This window comes from Mixophyes fleayi, chromosome 4 (assembly GCF_038048845.1).
Source record: "Mixophyes fleayi isolate aMixFle1 chromosome 4, aMixFle1.hap1, whole genome shotgun sequence".
In the NCBI taxonomy this organism is placed as follows: Eukaryota; Metazoa; Chordata; class Amphibia; order Anura; family Limnodynastidae; genus Mixophyes; species Mixophyes fleayi.
In genome coordinates, this window is record NC_134405.1 from 336,220,513 (window position 1) to 336,238,867 (window position 18,355).

The window sequence follows — 18,355 nt, forward strand, 5'->3', positions numbered from 1 at the left end:
CATTACACTTTGCCCCTTCACCATTACACTGTGCCCCTTCACCATTATACTGTGCCCCTTCACTATTACACGGTGCCCCATCACCATTACACTCTGCATGCTCACACTGTGCCCTTTCACCATTACACTGTGCCCCATCACCATTACACTGTGCCCCTTCATGCTCACACTGCCCCTTTACCATTACACTGTGCCCCATCACCATTACACTGTGCCCCTTCATGCTCACACTGCCCCTTCACCATTACACAGTGCCTCTTCACCATTATACTGTGCCCCTTCACTATTATACTGTGCCCCTTCACCATTACACGGTGCCCCATCACCATTACACTCTGCATGCTCACACTGTGCCCTTTCACCATTACACTGTGCCCCATCACCATTACACTGTGCCCCTTCATGCTCACACTGCCCCTTCACCATTACACTGTGCCCCATCACCATTACACTGTGCCCCTTCATGCTCACACTGCCCCTTCACCATTACACAGTGCCTCTTCACCATTATACTGTGCCCCTTCACTATTATACTGTGCCCCTTCACCATTACACGGTGCCCCATCACCATTACACTCTGCATGCTCACACTGTGCCCTTTCACCATTACACTGTGCCCCATCACCATTACACTGTGCCCCTTCATGCTCACACTGCCCCTTCACCATTACACTGTGCCCCATCACCATTACACTGTGCCCCTTAGTGCTCACACTGCCCCTTCACCATTACACTGTGCCCCATCACCATTATACTGTGCCCCATCACCATTACACTGTGCCCCATCACCATTACACTGTGCCCCTTCACTATTATACTGTGCCCCTTCACCATTACACTGTGCCCCTTCACTATTATACTGTGCCCCTTCACCATTACACGGTGCCCCATCACCATTACACTCTGCATGCTCACACTGTGCCCTTTCACCATTACACTGTGCCCCATCACCATTACACTGTGCCCCTTCATGCTCACACTGCCCCTTCACCATTACACTGCACCCTCCTTTTTTCTTTTCCCCTCCATTGCTAATTCCCATCAGTTAATTTACTTAACTTACTTGGACTTCTTTCTTCTGTCTTCTTTCTTCCAGCTCCTCTCTGCGCGGCTTCTTACTGAATATGTCGTGGAGGAGTGAAGATGCTGGGTCCCGGGCGCCGCCGGATTGGTAAGTATTTTTTTTCTTTTCTCTCCTGACCCCTGTAACAGCACCGCAGCACCCTAGGGAGCAGCAGCGCAAACTTCTATAGGTGAATACCATCTGAACTTTTTTCTATTACAATTTTGGCCTGTAAAATATAGTAAACTGACCTGATACAAAACTATAATCAACCATTTACCTGAAGTGAGCTCAAAATTTCAAATGAAGACCTGCTGCCATCTAGTGCCTATTCAAGGTGTCACCGAATGTTTCTCAACAGAGCAGATTATACTGTTCTACTAAGCTTTGTGCAATTGAATATTTTCTTCACATCGAGGACTGACTCAGCTCTGAATAATCTATAATATACAACATCCGGTTACTCAACAACAGAGATTAACCACCACCCTTTGCAGGGGCAAACGCAGAATTTGTAGAGGGGGATTTCCACAGCACACCACCAGTGGACGTAGCTATAATATTAGACAATGATTGGCTGCACTCTAACTCTCTCTATCCATATAGTATACATGGGCAATGCTGCGTGCACTTCTGTTAGGTGCACGCTGCTCACCCTTTTCAAGCAGAGCCGTGTGGAGCCGGGGCAGGGTCCAGCCATCTCAATTATACAGTGCCCCAGGCTGGGAGGGTGGTTTCCGGGCACTAGGAACCCCCCCCTTCCTCGGTTTGCGTATGCTCCGGCTATTTAAGATTGTTTGATAATTTCCAGTTATATTGGACTGATAATTGCAATATTTATTTAAAAGGAATGTTCCCTCCTGCGTGGGGCAACAACTATTTGTATGAAACAGAAGAACTAAATTCATATAACGAGATTGGTTTCTCTCAGTTATCTCGTTATCGGGACCAAAAGAAAAGCAACATTTTCCTAAGACACATTCATGTTTCTCACAAAAAAACAAATAACAATTACTGAGCTCCCATCTATTGACTCTCCCTCAACCAAAAGTGATATTGCTCACATTCTTAGTGAAACGAAGCAGTTAAAGCACATTTTACAGGCTGAGCTTCAAAGACCTGTCAGAGTTATGTCCGAGATAGCCGACATAGGCTGTAGAGCTGATACCAACATGGCGGTGGCAGCGCCCAGCAACGTCCTCCTTGCCCCTTTCTCACTGACTGTCGGGCGTGACGTCATCACGTCCAACATTATCAGTGACGAGCGGTGGAGAGAGGAGCCTGAACTTGAAGAAAAGAAGACAGAAGAAAAAGAGAAGAAAACAGAAGAAACAAGGCTAAGTAAAAGGTAAATAAAGGAACAGAGGGACAACACTGGGATGAAAGGGGCAGTGTGATAAAGGTGTTGAAATATGTACCACATACTATGGGTTTGTTTATATGCATGTAGTTACCATGGAGGGTCAGCAGATGGCGCTGTATTCATACAGAGGTGTATTGTTTGTCTGCTGTATATGCATGTACTTGTTTGTATTTTTCCTGTCTCAACTCTCTGTGTTCTAGAAGAGACTCTCCGGGAAAAGGAGATGAGCTGAGCAGCTCATGTTACTGATATGTTATGTTAAGAAGCTATTACTGAAAGCTGTTGTTATACTGATCCTGGTACTTAGTACTATATAAAGAAGATATACATCTCAAGACTCGTTCTGTCTGAATATAAGGTAACTCCTGAGGTGATTCTTTATCTATGAGACCTCCTGCTGCACACCTATGGTATCATCCATCGCAGAATGCCAACAAAAGGCACAATGTATTATAAGGGAAACTGATTAAAGGGTATAGTGTAACGATGATGGGGCACACAACAGGTACACACTTGCCATTAATAAATAAGTTTGGTATTTTTACAACATTCTTTAATAACCAAGCACATTTTTGTATATATTGTTGTTTTATTTTTATGTTTGATCTTATTCCTGTTGATGAGTGCTATCAATTATTACAAAGAAATATAAAAATATTCTTTTCCCTTCGATTTATCTGTATTATATATGCAAACAATTTACTAGGTATTTCTGTTCTGACCTAAATACTTATGTTATTTTGACCCAACTACTTATAAAACTGGTCTACTCAGTAACTATTTTGGCTTAGGGGTGCCTTGAAAAAATTATGGAGCCCCTAAGGATGCCTCGAACTGAGAAAGTTTGGAATCCACAGGTTTAAAAAAACTCCAGACATTATCTATATGACACTCTCGGGTGCCCACAATGCGGTAGTCAGAGGTCACTTAATACAGATCTCCTCTTGCCATAAATGAGAGAAAAAGAAAATAATTCTAGCATTGACTAATCAACTCCAGAGGCTAGAAGCTGTACATAAATCTACTCTTTCCACACAAACACTCTGCACTAAGTGCCGTATGAGGAAGTTATATATCCTTCCACCTTCTCGTGCTGAGCGAGCTCTGAGATGGTTGAATCAGAGATTCTATAAGAAGGGGGATAAGACGGTAAATGATTAGCACAGAAACTAAGGTTGAAAGTTGTCCTAATAAATAATCTCATGATTAAGGACAGCCAGGGAACTATTATTCATGAACCCTCAAAAATAATGAGAGAGTTTAAACAATGTTATCAAAAATTATATGCTAAATGCAAATGCAGTCTTGAATTGAATCAAGCGATAAGGTCCTTTCTGTAATCATGCCACCGACTCAAACTGTCTAGCTCCAAAACCATCTTAGTAGGGCAAGACATTACCATGGAAGATATCACTCAAGCTATAAATTGCCAAAAATCCGACGAAGTACCAGCATCAGGCGGTTTTTCGGCTGTTTACTACAAAACATTTCATGGTGTCCTGGTCCTACATTTATTTAGTATCTTTCATTAAATTTTAAAAGGTAAAATGGTAGAACCACTTGGTCCATCTAGTCTGCCCATATTTTAACCAATGGTAACCTCAAACCCTATTTGATCCTTTATTCTTTGTAAGGATATCCTTATGTCTATCCCAAGCATGTTTAAACTGCTACTGTATTAGCAGCTACCACCTCTGATGGGAGGCTATTCCACTTATCCACTACCGTTTCTGCAAAATAATTTTTCCTCAGATTTCCTCTGAACCTACCTCCCTCCAGTGTCAGTGCAGGTCCTCGTCTTCTTATACTTCTCTTCCTTTGAAGAATGTTTTCCTCCTGTACCTTGTTACAACCCTTGATATATATGAAAGTTTCTATCATGTCCCCCTTTTCCCTTCTCTGCTCCAAACTATACAAATTAAGATCTTTTAGTCTTTACAGATAAGTTTTGTGCTGTAGGCCACGCACCATTTTAGTTGCTCTTCTTTGTACAGTCTGTAATGTATTTATATTCTTCTGGAGATATGGCCTCCAGAACTGAACACAGTATTCTAGATGAGGCCGTACCAATGACCTATACAGTGGTATTATTACTTCTTTTCTTCTGCTGAGTCCTCTCTATCATCATCATCATCATCATTCATTTATATAGCGCCACTAATTCCGCAGCGCTGTACAGATAACTCACTAACATCAGTCCCTGCCCCTTTGGAGCTTACAGTCTAAATTCCCTAACACACACACACACACACACACACACACACACGTGTCAAAGAGCTTTATAAGTCAAAATGTCTTGTAAAAGAAAGTATGATCTTTTTAATTCAGCAATATATAGCTTTCACAGAAATAGTTAATGTAGAAGCCAATTAGTTAAAAATGATTCATTTACAGACCTTCATAGCTGAAGGGGTTCCAATTAGATTAACAACCTATGTGTCAAGGGTGAGAGGATGTACTTCAAAACTCCTAGAAATAACTCATTTATAGAGAAAAGAGAGAGACAAGAACATGAGACAAGTCTGGATAGAAATATTTACAGATGTCTTTGTACAATTGATTGATGGTCATAAGTACAATGTAAAGGATTGTGTTAATTAATATACTATGTAACCACAATAGGGTATGCAATGTTTTCTATATAAATATTAGTATACCAGTTTCAGTAAAACGGAACTGATTATTCCAGACAACTGTGTGTGTCTCAGATCAGTTCTCCAGTGCGCACTGTATACCTGAACTCAGAAGGGATTTTACAGGTGGCAAAAGGTCTATTGCCGTTAACAGTCTCTAATACACAAACCTGGTAATGACCCAAACCTCTGCCATAGCTAACACCCTGTCTCCTTGATTAATAATTATGGGAAGCTATTCTCTAAAATCTCAGCCTCTAGATTAAATCAAGTAATGCCATCATTAACTCTTTGTGACCAAGAGGGCATTGTCCCAGGAAGACAAGCCAGGGATAACACCAGGAGGACTACTGATCTTTTTCAAAGAATCAACAAATTTAAAATACCATCTTGGGTTATTATCCCTGGATACTAAAAAGGCTTTTGACGGGACTTAGTGGCCACTTATATTTCTAGGTGGTGATTTTTTTGAACGTTATCAAGGCCTTATATACATAAACTGTCAGGATTCCTAGTATGAACTCTAGCGAGAGCCAATAGCGTTTGAAAATCAGTGTCTTTATTATAACAGAGATACATGGGAAATCAATAGGTGCAGTCAATTTGTAAACGGCAACACAGTTCATAGGAATAGCAGGTTTCAAACAGCAGAAATAGCAGGTATATGCGAATGACACAATCAGCTGCAGATGCAGTGAATGATTAATGGCAAAACTTAGTCAATATAAGCAGCAGGTTCCAAGATACAAATGGTGAACTGTAGCACAGGGAGCAGGTTTACCAGGTATGACAGGGGCCGCCAAGAGGAATTCTTGGCCCTGGTACAGCAATTTAATGGGCCCCCCCCTTATATACTAGTATAGTAAACTATGTGCTGCCAAAGGGGGTTTGGCCATACCATTGGACAGAAAATATAAAAACAAGACCGCATGAGAGTAAGATCAATTTAATAGCAACCAATGAACCTACTAGTATGTTTTTCCTTGGAGTGTGGAAGGAAAACCAGACCACCCGGAGGAAACCCACACAAACACGGGAAGAACATACAAATTCCACACAGATAAGGCCATGGTTGGGAATTAAACTCATGACCCCAGTGCTGTGAGGCAGAAGTGCTAATCACTACGCCACTGTGCTGCCCAATATCGTGACACAGCCAAACCCTACCCATAATGCAGCATGAAGGGGCTCAGTGAAGGTGGCAGTGAAGGTGTGTAAGTGTCTGATCGGGTCACACAGAGAATAAAAGGACAGCTGTCCAGCCTCATACTCCAGATATATCCTCACTGTATCACAGGGAATCTGATCAGGTAATCGGATGTCTTTTCTGTCATGTATCACTACATACTCATTATTATACCACCTCCTACACAAACCCCAGGACTTGTTATTATACCCAGTGTGAGTGATCTCCTCTTCTGTATATACTGGGATAACACATTTTCCTACATTCCACCCCCCTGATTTATTCACCTCCACATCATAGTAATGTTGCCCAGAAGAAAAACTCCTGGTGCTTAAAACTTGACGGAACTGAAATTTCTCTGGTGTTTCTGGATATTTGTAGTTTATATGTGAAACCAAAACAGTTTTCATGTCACCTGATATATTTATATTATTAGCTGTGTTGACATCTAGTAATATGTCTGTGGGTTCCTGCACATAAATACATAAATGTATACCTGTTATTATATCAGATATTCCTGTGTGTAATTTCCCTGAGATGAGACCCACATCCAGATCTCCTACATCATGGACCTGGTTATCATGTCTCTCTCTGTCCTCGGTATCACACAAGTCACCTGTGTATGGTTCCTGTAAGACAGTCACTGGATCAGACATGTTACAGATCTCCTCAATGTGACGCATCTTCCTGCTGGATCAGATCAGAGACTGAGAGTGAAATGCTCTCTTCTTGGCTGGAGATCTCACTCAGGACTCTCTTCTCTAGGTCTTCCAGCTGTCTCCTGATGTCTCTAAATGGGGCAGTGACTCTCTCTGTTACATAAGCTGCTTTTTCCGGATCTTTTCTCCTGCGCTCCTGCAGTCTCTGGACTCTTTCTCAGTCTCGTCTCTCTTTGTGGTCAGTTTCTGCAGAACATTTCTCAGTTTCTCTGTCTTCTTCTCAGAGGCCTCATCCAGTGACTCCATCTGGTGTCTCCGGTGTTCGTCGCACTGAGTATGTACATCAACTGTTACTACTCTCATACTCTTCTAATCTGAATTTCATCTATGCATTTGTTTTTTTAAAACTATGTAACAGGAATTTGTTATCTATTGCTATAACCTGATCAGCTGATCAGTGAAGCATAGTTTATGACACTGGCCTGGAACTCATTTAGCCTGAATAAGACCAATAGTTTTTTTGGTTTCGCAGAGCATGTGAATTGCAGGGAAGAATTGTACAATTACATCACACACACAACAATTTCATTGCATTATGACAAACATTTTCCAGCTCATCCAATATAAATTCTATATAATCTGATGGTATCATGTCATGAACACCCAGCCTGTCCCAGATACAGCAATCTGAACAGCTGGCCGTGACTGGTGTCACCTTAGTCACTTAGCAATGAATGCACTTTTTCTGCCACCATGAAGGATTTAATATGGTGTCCTTACGTTCACCAGAACCACTCATTAATGTTTCACACTTAAATCACATGCACATATAGCATGAGCCTGCCTGGGCTTCGTAAATTCACAAAGAATCACGGAGAGTATGTTAGATTAAATATGTTTAATATGAAAAATGTTTCCAAGGCTTATTTAAAAAAAGATAATAAACAGACATACAATAGGTTTTGCACAAATGAGTTTCAGAAATAAAATAGGAAATAAAACCAGACTCCCTACTTACAAGCTCAGAAATAGGCGTGTGAGGAGTACACATTAAGAAGAATGGCACATTTCAGTCGTGATAGACCTCCTCTAAGAAATGGACAATTTGATATCTAAAAGCAGAAGATTTTGAACCCTTTTTTACACATAACCCTCACCCCCCACCGTTGCAGTTTAGCTGTCAATAAAGACACATTGAACTCCCAAATGTCACATGGCTTCAAAGTGAGCTAGGGATGTCTGGATATCGGAATGTTCACAAGACCTTGAGTTCTCACCTCTGCTCCTTCTTTCTGGGCTAGATGGTTTAAAACTTTGGGATCAAACTCCCCCAAGACCCTTATCTATACTGGCCTGGCTAGTTTCAGAAGATTAATGGTACTTGCATAAGTTCAAACTCATGTCATCTAGCAAAGCACATGTTGTGATTACATTACAAGGTTACATACAATATACATTGTCATACATGAATTCAACAGAAAATAGCAATCAGTCATTAGATATCCTACATAGTCACCACATATCATATTGATTGACTTTGATTGCAGATCTCCTAACCATTGCAAGATGTTACTCCCATTTTGTTATGTGTGTGGGTGCCTTTAGCATTTTCATAGATGAAAGGATTAGGAAGAAACAATCTGTTAATAAGTGAAAGAATGATAATTTTGTATACTCTCCACTTTCTGTAATCTGGTAAAATCCCGACTAAAGTGTAAAGAAACCATTATTACTTTTTAGGTGGATGAAACATTTACCACAGAGGAAGTCACAGGGCTGAACCTTGAACCCTCTGCAATAGAAAATTCAGTTCAGTTATTCAGTAAGATAATTGCTGGTGACAAACTATCATGGAACAAAGATCAACACATAGATAAATCAATATTGGATTTCCACACACATAACGGAATCTCTACTAGCTGCCTCTATAGCACTTTAGCAACTCCCGACATAAATGTTAGTTTTAATAAAAGTAAAATTAGAAATTTTCTAAAAATTGAAATACAGAAAAGCTGAAAACTTATATAATACTACCACACATCTCTATAAACGTTAGTAAACTACACGTATTTGGTCAAGTAAGTGTCACGAGCCGCGGCGGTACTCACAGCCACCGCGGCTCGCTTCCTGCCTGCCCCAGCATCCCGGCCGTCACCATGACGACCGGGACGTAATTTCCTTCTAACTCCCGGCCGTTGCCTTAGCCCAGCACTGTAGCGCCGCGTCCCGGCAACAGGGGACAGCTGGGCGCGTGCGCAGGGAGATCTAATAGCCTGCTGGCTATTAGACTGTGATTAATTCATTAATCAGCTCCTGGAAGTATTTTCAGAGCTAGACCTTGACCTTTTGCCTGAAATTCGTATTTTGCTTCTCTGCCTGTGAGTTTGACCCTTCGCTTGCCCTTGGATATTGCATTTGTGCCTGTGACCTTTTGACCTAGGATTCTTCTTACTACAGTCCACCAATCACTCCACTTCTGGGAACTCCTTTAAGTCAGTATACGTTACTCGACCCTCGGTCGGCCCGCAGCCCAGTCTGTCCCCACCACTAGGGGCTCCAGCGAACACCTGGCCTTCAGAGTAGTTCCCGAGTTTCACTGTACTGACTTGGGAGTTCCTAACAGTAAGAAAATGCAAATTTATATCTTATTGAATTGTACATTTTGTTTCAGGGGTGCACTAACTGCACGGAAATAATTATGGAAAGATATGTTAGATAATGGTGTCATCAGGAGTCGGGTAGACAGCTTTATTTCCAAGACAGCACCGCAGAGCACATGATGTAGGACAATTGTTCACAGCAAACTTTTGAAATGGTTCCAAACATGTTCTCGCCTTAAGTCTATGTAGATTGCAAATTAATCACAGTTGGTAAACGCCCAACATTTGGTCAATAGCTAAATGTTATTTCCTGTATCTACTAATAAGCCAGTAAATATTAATAATTATGAAGTTATCACTACAAGGTCTGGCTTTTATAGATTCTCCTTAGTTTTGCCTCTGTGATCCAAAATAAATAAAAGGTTATTTATTTAAGAACGTTACCAAAAGAACCTATTTATTGCAAAAATACAACATTCACTTCAATACCCTAACAAATTATGCAGGTATTTTTGGTTTAACCAGGACACGGTAAAAATTGTGACATTGCTTATACAGCTATTGGTGCCACGATTACTAACACAATGTCATCAATGCAGGTTAGACTGGTCCCTGCCAGAGGACTGTCCTATTTCCATTATATATAACCCCAGAGGCGGGCTGGCCCGGGGGGAAGGGCCGCTCGGTCAGACCGCTACTCGGGCCAGGGGGTAGGCCGGCCGGCAGCCCCCCGGATGCAAAATACACCACTTTCCCCCCGCGGCCATGTCAGCGCACAGGCGGCCGCATCACATGACAGGGGATGCGGCCACATCCCTTTTCATGGGATGCGGCCGCCTGTGTGCCCCCCGGGCTTCCCTCTCCCTGTGACATGGGTTCCTGATGTTACAGTGTAAAAGATTAAAGAGATGCAAGCAGGCTGTATTTAGAAAATAAAACAAGCGGGTTTAAAACATATCTTTATTACAACATTATGGGCACATTAATTAAGAATGTACAGATAACCAAATAATTCCTGACTTCCGGTCGCATTTCCTGATTCTTCTGTTGTACCGAAGACTGGAAAAATCTATTTAAATTTAATTCTTTATAATTATCTTTTATTTAACTATTATTGATTTATTTTATATTTAATCTGTATATACTATTCACAGTCTATTCATTCTATTTATTTTACCCATGATGGACTACATTCTATTTTCCTGTCCTTTTCAGTGTTGTTAATTTTTTATTATAATTATGAACGCACTCCCTGCATCCCTGACTTTTACTGTACGGACTTACAATGAATTCCTGCACTCAATTGTTCCCTCATATATCGCACAGGTTACAGACTTGCTGAATCGCCCCGAAACAGTGCTCTCACACCCATACACACCTAGGTTCTGTCACCACCTATTGAATAAGGGAAATATCCTGTCACCCACTGGCACAAACTATGCTCCTTATTACCCACAGATTAGCAACGCACAGATCAGCAATCAAAGGGTTAACACTTAACACATCGAAACTCTGTTACACAAATGTAGCTGCTGGGACAAACTAGGCTTGTTAGTCAAATGGATTAACAATTCACACACCAGCATTCAAAGGGTTAACATGATCAAGCAATACACTTCATAAAAGACTAATGGATTTGTTAGAGTATCAAGGACAAAACTTATTACATTTTAGATTTAATATACAAAAATACAGTGCATTTGGATCTAAAAAAACAGGCAACAATTGACATACAAACAATACATACATGCCAGTTATAAAAACAAATAGGATGAAATAACAGAGAATAAATTTACATATGATAATCTGTCTGCCTGGGGTAAGCAGAATGTGACTCACAGTCCTTCAATTAGATTGAGACCCCAAGAACTGACAATCTGTCCTTTCACACACAGGCTTTTTAAGCAGGCTGAAACGGGATGGCATTCTGAGGGGCAGTATAAATGCTAATATGAGGGAGGAAATATCCCCTGGGTATCAACTATGGTTTGCTCAAAAAAATTTCAAAAGTTTTGACCCTACTTATCTTTTCTCAGACATATCCCAGAGATATAAATCCCCCTTCAATAAACCAGTCATAATCTCCCACACATTTCCATATCAAATATGATAGAATTACAACTCTTGTGCCGTTTTTGCCCGAGAACAGAGTACACTGATTTCCCAAAATATGACATATGAAGGCATGTACTTTGAAGTTAATATTTCTATATATCTGCATAGATAGCCTTCATCTTTTGCATTTGTGTACAAGGTTCTTGTAGCATATGGCTTTCCCTAATTTACACTTTAATTAGACAGTTTCCTCTAAGTAGGAAAAGGAAACTCAGGATCAAAGGGATAAGTTAAGTTATTTTCTTGGAAGAAGGTCTGGGCTTATCTTGTTTACCTACCCCTGGGCTAATTGACCAAATGTTTTTAAACATTTTGTCTGAGGGGAAATCTTGTAAGTTCCTATTTATCATTTTATTATTTTAGTTGGGGGTCTCACCTTGACATTTATAATTATTTAATTTGCTTTCTTCCTATTAATATTGCAATTCTCCATTCTCACCCATCACCGTACCACATGCACAACCTTTTAGTTCTAATATTCAATTTATTCAATCATTTAGTTATATCTCCTGTTTACTTCCACCATTTTTCATTCTGTAATATTTCCATTTATGTATACACTTCCTCATTACAAGTTCAATATCCACTCTTGTATCCTGTATCTCTCATCTAGTTACACTTTCTATCATACTCATCCATGCACCTATCAAATACATTCCTAGCCTCTGTAAAATCAAGTTTGCTAGAAAAGTTCTTGTTCTTGATATAAGCGTAACAACTCAAATGCCACACTTAAAATGCCTTATCTTAGACTGTTTACCAAAAACTTAGACTTGCGTCACACTAAATATAAGTGTCACGAACACGCTCCCAGCTGCCGTGACTTTGGGGTGTATGCTATATGAGATTCCAGCCCGCAGTCTCTCTCCACCTATCATACAGGTTATAGACCTACTGAATCGCCCCAAAACAGCGCTCACACCCCCAGACACTTCAGGTTTGCCACCACCTATTGAATATGGGCAACAGGACCCCAATATACTGTCCCACATTGACACACAAGGCTTCAAGCTATCCACAGACTAGCAAGACCCACACCAGCAAGTACAGGGTTAAATCTTCACACCTCCAGACTGTTACACAAATGTAAATGCAAGCACACACAGCTTGTTAATCAAATGTATCAACAAATCCCACACTGGGTTAACTTGGTCGAGCTATTTCTTCTTAACAGGCTGATGGATTCGTTAGAGTATCAAGCAACATATTAAATTATAGATTTAATATACAAAAGTACAGGGCATACAGATATAAAAAATAATGAATAAACAATTAATAGATTGACATACACAAGCAAAACAGTTTAAAATAAAAGGGTTTACCTTCAGAGTGTCACTTTCATGAATTGCATACTCTGTGCCATGGGAAATTTGGCAAGGAAGAAGGACAGATTATCAATATGAATTGATTTCCCAAAAAGTCTGACAATTTTCTGTGTCTCATCTCATCATTTTAAAGACCTGTCCCTGCCCTCAGGGGTTGTGGCCTGTGGCACTTTTTCCAATCACCATTTGCATGTTGCCTGATTTACTAACCAATTATATTATGTGATCTAACTTTTCTGTAGAGCGTTACATCGATCCAATTTTATTATTAATAAATCCCATATGACTCTGTCCATCTTTTGATATCAAACACACCTAAATACAGAGCTTACATCATTTTACAGCTTACTCATTTTCTTCATTTCTCTGTGGGGCAGAATTCTTAATTCAACATATGAGCTGCTCTTCATCATATGATTGAGTAATATGTGGTTGATCCCTACTTTTATTGATTTTAAGTGGCATATTTTAAAACGGAATTCTTTTTGTCTATATTTCATATCGCCTATGTCGGCACATGGCCTCTTTGAGCCAGACCACATGCTGAGCGGTACCTAAACATCTATTCAGGTGTCACAACCAGGCTATATCTCACCGCAGGACTCTTTAAAGCTGCCCCAGGTGACACTTCTATCTTCTTACAATGGAATGTTCAAAGCCATCAAATACATTTACATCAGACTCTCTGTCTTCACATTTTACACTTTAACTAAACTTATCAATGGATTAATTTTATATAACATATTTACACTGCCGTTATGATTTATCCCTTATAAATAACTGTGAGTTCTCTATGTTCACCACAATAAGCGTCAAACGTTTTCTTACTAGGATGTTATTTAGAGAAAAACAAGTGCATATATGTTATAAGATGAATTTGATCTGCAGCTGTAGTCATCATGTGATGTTTCCTGTCTTTAGTTTCATAAGCTAAAGACAATGCACTTTGTCATGGACACATTTTCAAATAAGAGCTGTTGGTAATATATACTGTATATATTTCCAAATGATGATTATAAAAACATAATACATATGGAATATACTAAACATGGTATTTCCCATTACAATTACTTTTACAATTCCATCCTCTGAACATAGGATATGCAGACAGGCATACAATTCAGTCGTATTCTGTCTTGTTTCTTTTGTTAGTAATTTACTTGATCTCTTCATACAGCATTGTATACATAAGCAACCACATTTAAAGATCATAAAAGCAAAGGCCTATAGAATCAACTTTATGAGTTAGTGAATTATACCAGAAAACCATGGAGATGGATCCAGCCAGTCAAGCCATCCACCTTCACCAGCATGAGACTTTTCAAAGTTGTTTTTCAAGTCCCTTATCTCCTGGAGATGTTCATCTGTGATTTTCACTGGGTCATCAATGGTGTTGGTAAAGAATGTACAGCATTGAGCTTCAAACTGTGTATTTAATGTTACACAAACTCATCCTGATTGTGCAGTCAGTTAGTCTGTAATCATTCTGTGTTGTATGGTTTCCTTCTTTATCATTCTTAATTCTTCTCCTACATATCTAAATGTTTTATCATAAACTTCTGCAATATTGTCTAGAAGTTCAGCTAAATCACCAAACTGTTTACCATTATATATATATATATATATATATATATATATATATATATAGTACCTGTTGAGTCCAATGTGACTATGTTACCTAATATGACACCAAGCCTGGTCCAAAAACTTGGGTACATGAGATCTTTATATGGCTTATCCTTACTCGTCTCTGACTCTATCTCTCTTCTTTGTCTATGATTCAATGTTCTACTATCTTTTAACAATTCTTCCAACTGACCATGTAATATTATTTGCATATGTGGTACAAGTCTTACTAGCGTACTATTACCATAAAATCTGAATGATAGCCATTTGAATGCTCTCATACCACATAGGAAATAAACACCATTGGGTGGTATATATGGCCAATTTCCCATTATGTCTGTGGATTCCTGCCTAAATTAGGTGTACATGTGGTGATATTAAGGTCTTGACTGGTATAACTGAGATAAGTTGCATTGTAGTTCCTCTTTTTTGAGAATGCCTGACACATTTTATTGGTTACATTTGCTATTGGAATAGTGGTAATAATGTATCTGCCAACTGTGGTATATTTTACTTTAGCTTTCCTACATGGCATTCTCCCCAAATACATATCTGTACTATTTATGTTAGTTTTTGTTTCTTCATCTATATAATAATATAAATAATGACCCCTCTTCCTAGGTGACTCAAAACATACCTCAGGGGTGCTGTATAATTGTGAAACCCCTATTACTTATGGCTCCCCTTTGTAAATCTTACAGCTTATTTTTTCCATTGGGTAAGATTAATTTCCATTATCTCACCTAGGGTCAATGGTACTGCAACCCATGGAAATACAGTTGAGTATGCCAACATCTGGGTCAGGCACACATGCTTCTGCTTTCCAGCTAGCACGCTCCTGCGGAAGAGAACACTTTTGCATTGTTGCATTGCAATTAGTTTTTCAAATTTAACAAATTCAATTGTCATCATCATTAGATCTGCAGTTTCTGTTTCTTTAACACTATTACATGCTGCTTCTTTAGCTGCTTTGTCAGCAACCATATTTCCTTGTGCCACTGTATCTGTCTGATTAATATGTGCCTTACACTTTATAATAACAACCTATTTTGCATGTTTTATTGGTGTGCCAGATTCGGTTAGAAAACCCCTTTGTTTCCATATCTCACCAAAATCATGCACAACACCAAAAGCATAGCGCGAGTCTGTGTACATATTCACAGTTTTATTTTTGGTTAATTGACAGGCTCTGGTTAAGGCTATCAATTCTGCTACTTGAGCTGAATGTGGAGGTCCTAGTGGTCATATCTATATGATCTATATGATCTCAGACTCAATGGTGATTGCATAACCTGTGCATAATGTACCATCCTCTCATTGTCTATGGCAACTCCCATCAGTAAAAAGGGAAAGCACTACTGGTGCATTCACTTGCGCTTTACCCGCTGGCTGATTTAGTACAGTTAGTGTGGCTGCCATATGGGAGTCAAACCACATCTCTTCTTCTGTATTATCAGATTTAAAAGGAGAATTTTTAGCTATTACTGGGTATATGGGTACATAAGGTTGTGGGGAGCAGATGGAACAGAAGGTGGTCTTGCAAGCTCGTTGGGGCAGCACAGTGGCTAAGTGGTTAACACTTCTGCCTCACAGCGCTGGGGTCATGAGTTCAATTCCCAACCATGGCCTTATCTTTGTGGAGTTTGTATGTTCTCCCTGTGCTTGCGTGGGTTTCCTCCGGGTGCTCCAGTTTCCTCCCACACACCAAAAACATACTAGTAGGTTAATTGGCTGATATCAAAATTGACCATAGTCTCTGTGTCTCTCTGTGTGTGTGTGTCTGTGTGTGTATGTTAGGGAATTTAGGCTGTAAGCTCCAATGGGGCAGGGACTGATGTGAATGAGTTCTCTGTACAGCGCTTCAGAATCAGTGGCGCTATATAAATAAATGATGATGATGGGTTGACTTTTTGGTTTCACATTACCTTTACCTTCCCCATTTACTTTTCTATAACATTTAGATTATTTATACCATTTATCCAAACACCTCAAAAGTTTACATACGTTTCTGTGATCCATTCATCTTAATTATACAATCTCTCAAGTTATCGAGTACATTAACATCAAAAGACCCATTTGCTGTAAATTGATGTCTAGTATCTGACGTTAATTTATACATTCTGTACAATGCTGCATCTATTATTTCAAATATGTCAATATGCACACTGTTAGTGCGTACAGCTTTGTCTCTCCTCTTTGGTAGGACACCCCCCCATATTTTTTACTCTTGGTGCACACAAGCATATCACAAGACTCTCATGTCTTAGATGGAGTTTCAACACCACAAATAAAATGAAGATCTAGGTACACAGTACTTTGATACCACCGTGTCTCTCACCAATCGGGTACGTCTGCCACAGAGACCTCTATTTGTCACACAGACTATGCCACAAAGGCTGTTAGACAATTAATATTACAGTTATTTGTTACCTGTTCTAAAACATTTCCCTAATATAACATCAGTTGATCAAGATGATGATTTTCAGTTAAACCAGCAAATGCAACAATGGGAAAATTGTCCCAAAGCCATAGTTATTATGCAGATGACGGAACATAGAAAATTGTAATATTGTTAGTTCAACACTTCGTACAATTTAGCTCAACACTACCCTATGTCCTCATCCACCGTCACTGCCGCTATAGTCCTGATGAGTATGAATAAAATGTCATTTAAAACATACTTACCAATGACCGTTCAGCAGTGCAAGGCTTTGTTTCCCCTGTGGAAGTGCAGAGATGAGGAGACTGGGTAGCAAAGGCTAAAGATGAAGACCGGCATGAGCCCCCAGATTGTAAAATGAAGTTTCTTAGAAAATTTCTTATTCAAATGATGTGAAGTTTTAGTCAGCAAAAGTCAGAGCCCTTATCTGAGATGCAGATCAGGGTTGAAGTGCAACAGCTCAAATACCACTCCTAAATGACTCAACTTATACTTTATACCAAAACAGGATATACTTGTGTCACAACAAAATATAAGCTCTATATACATTTTCTTTACTATGATGTTCTTTAGAGAAAAACAAGTCCATATATGTTATAAGATGAATTTGATCTGCAGCTGTAGTCATGTGATGTTTCCTGGTTTTAGTTTCGTAAGCTAAAAATGATGCACTTTCTCACGGACATATTTTTAATTAATAGCTGTTAGTAAAATATATATATATATTTATGATTATAAAAACATAATTCATAAGCAATGTACTAAACGTTGCATTTTACATTAAAATTACTTTTACACCTCTCCTACTATTTCACTCCAATCCACAACCTCCATTCCATTCACACCTTTTTCTCCCGCTCATTCACTCAAAATTATTTATGTCTCTCTCACTTTCTGTCACTACTGCCCATCAACTACCAACTTCTACCGACCACACTCCTGCACCACTTCTTTGACTCTCAAAAATACATCAATTGTTAATTAATTATTTTGTACCTCTTAGTAGTTTCTACTATCGATATTCACAACCAGGGCTGTAACTAGGGCTGTGCGACAGGGGCGACCGCCCAGGGCGCATTGCTGAAGGGGGGCGCAATTTAGGAATATTTTAGGCTAATTTGGTTAAAATTGAGGGCTAGGGGGGCGGCATTTGTCTTTCTCGCCCAGGGCGCTAGAATTCTAAGTTGCGGCTCTGTTCACAACCATACTCCTTCTCTCACCTAGCACCTAAAGAGCCCCTACTCCAGTCCAGACATCCATATCCAGGTACCAGATACTTCATGGTACCAGGCCCGGCGCTCCCATTAGGCAAGGTTAGGCACTTGCCTAGGGCGCCGGGCTCTGG

General features: G+C 39.7%; 1 protein-coding gene across 1 annotated transcript in view; it reads right to left on the minus strand.

The window, feature by feature from the left end:
* The window catches only part of LOC142150880 (uncharacterized), a 147,232-nt gene that overhangs the window by 99,982 nt on the left and 28,895 nt on the right, over positions 1-18,355 (minus strand). The gene's annotated exons all lie outside the window — the stretch shown is intronic.